Source organism: Papaver somniferum, unplaced genomic scaffold, assembly GCF_003573695.1.
Source record: "Papaver somniferum cultivar HN1 unplaced genomic scaffold, ASM357369v1 unplaced-scaffold_21, whole genome shotgun sequence".
NCBI classification, from domain to species: Eukaryota; Viridiplantae; Streptophyta; class Magnoliopsida; order Ranunculales; family Papaveraceae; genus Papaver; species Papaver somniferum.
Window position 1 is genome coordinate 17176238 of NW_020631041.1, and position 2689 is coordinate 17178926.

The 2689-nt window shown below is 40.7% G+C and overlaps 1 pseudogene; it reads right to left on the reverse strand.

Moving 5' to 3' along the window:
- Positions 1-672: 672 nt before the first annotated feature.
- LOC113339694 lies at positions 673-1765 on the reverse strand (annotated as a pseudogene).
- Between the last annotated feature and the right edge of the window lie 924 nt (positions 1766-2689).

The window sequence follows — 2689 nt, forward strand, 5'->3', positions numbered from 1 at the left end:
GAAATTAATTATGTACCTCATGCATTCCAATCTCTGGTCTTCTAAACAGAGCATCCCTGTGTTTTCCCAGGTTAAACGCGGATATGAACATCTACTGATCCTCTCATCGTTGATGGATTACAAGATCACATGTCTTATCCCCCACATTTAAATACTTCTCTAAAGAAATATTTAAAACTTAGATCTTGGTTTCAGCAAGTGTAAACCGACATCAAGTACAAGAATTAAGCATGAATAGGTGATGTTCTTCCCCTGAAACGAGCTCCACTATACCTTTGCATGCTTATTCAAAAGAATTGGCAAATTAACTTTCTCATACCGATGAGTACCGTTGTACCTTCGCATGATTTTATTGATGGAGAACACACTTTGATGCAAAATCTAGTGTTCCAATTCCACATCCATCGCCTCATCTTTGCACCTAGTCATTCACCTGATTAACTTATATACAATCACAACCAAGGTTAGTGATAAAAATTAGTTATTCAAGAATGTGGTACAATTTCGACCTCTCTCTTTGTATTCGTTCTCATAATTTTTGATTAGACACGCCAGTCATAGTCTGCTGGCTTGTCTCTCGTGCCTTCATGTTTGCTGTTCATCAGCTCCACTGTCTAACTGAGATGACTGATCACTTCCGAAAGAGCGACTTCATTTATATTCTTTATTGATTTACATCCTAGAAATAGTCTTTTCAAAAATCTTCTCACCAACATTAAGACTGTCCTGGTCCAAAGCCTGATCGTATTCAGTCACAGGAAGGTGCGATGACTGGAAGTTATCCCACTCCGTGTTGATTACCATTTCTCCTATGTGTGCACGCTCGATATATGCTGCGTTTGTTCCGGTTTCCAAAATAACTGCAGCTGCAACATCATTATTAAAGTATTTTCCTCCAGCTAATGTACCAATTATGTCATTCACCAGAGCTGCAACACGCATATATATACCCTGTCTGTCTAAGGCCACATCTTTATCAACCGCATCGTCGATGGAGAAAACCTTTGTCCACCTGATAAGAGTACCAGATGCGATCGATAACTGCTTCACAGGGAATGAAAAGGTGAAACCCAATTCCCTCTGACTACCAGGAGGGAGGAAAAAACCTTATCCTCCCGTAGCTATAAATCTTGCGAGTTCTTTAGCAATGAAATCAAAATAGTTCGCTTGAAGTGGCAGTCACAAATTCAGGAGGAATTGAGATTTCGGTAAATTCTTGTTTAGCAACACGTCCATCTCTTCCACCCAACTGTACACGCAACACATGGAAGTTTGTGCCGCCGAGATCCTGGGCATAGAATAATATATGTTCATCTCCAGTAGGGAGATTAGCAAGATAACTGTTAAGCATCTTAAGCTTGCTACCACCTTCAGAAGCAAGACCAGCGTGCATCTCAACAGTCATAGCATCAGCAACTACTCTTAGTTTCTCAATTGGTGTAGCCCACTGTTCTTCAAATTCTTTTCGTATCGACATAGCTTTACTCCGTGTTTCTGAGCTTGTCATCCCATGTGTTTCAATTAATTTATCTGCAACACAGGCTTCTGCTGCACGAATACGTTTTAGAGTATTACAGACACGCTTCATCAGCTTACTCAGCGTAGAGTTAGGTTGAAGAGATCCTAGGAAAATTAGCTTGAACCGAGCATTAACAAAGAGGAGAGATGATTGAATCTTCTGATCTTTTTCTTTGAAGAATTTAAGAAAAGTCTTTCTGAATTTATTATTAGCAGGCCAATCTGGATCTATTCTTCCTCCTGACATCTTTTTGTTTTCTCTACGATTACTCCAACTCCGGTATTCTTTTGTCGTGTTCCCTATGATTTCAGTCGTCTTGCGGCAGTAAGGGACTTTCCCAACACCCTTTCGAACGCTACTAACACGTTCGATGCTGAACTCCCCATTCGTATTGCATCCATGGAGAGAGAAATTGCACTCCCCATAATAGCAGCACAACAACTTTTCTTCGTCTACTCTCCTTATTTATTGCCAATCGTCTCCATTCGATATCAAGACCCACAAGGAGATTATCCAACCATTCATCTCTTTAAGATGCGTATATATCAGGTCGGAACGTTGATATCTTGCTGCTGTCATCTCTTTCGCCAAAGTATCAAGTTGAAATGTTGATATACTTGTTAAGGTAGTAGGCATGTGGTGCTAGCTTTCTGCCGAACAAAATTCAAACACATGTTCTTCAATTCACTATTCTCCGCTTCCAACTGTTGTATAATCACATCAGATTCACTACTGTTTATGTCTGACCTATCCTTCGACCTTTGCCATTGGTGTTTTGTTTCCTTTCGAATGTCAGGCGGCCTTTCAGAGTCACTGTCATCCTCTTCTGAAGAACTTGATCTAGGTCGAAATCTGCTGGTTGGCTTTCCGTTATCACCTTTACCGTACATGTTCCCATTTCCATTAACAGGTTCCCAACATGATGTAGATCCCATCGTACTTTTGGATGTTACCGAAGAAGAAAATCAGGCGAATTATCTCCAGCTGCTACAAGCTTCTTGTTACGTCGACAGGAGTATCCAACTTTATGACAGAGTGTGGTCCAGTATGTCTTTTGCATCTGGACAAGTCGTGCTTCAAGCCTAGCAAGCACAGTTGTACGTTCAAACCCTTGTTTATCATGAGCTGGCTCAACAAAGTTAGCCTACAGTACACCTGATTTGAAACATA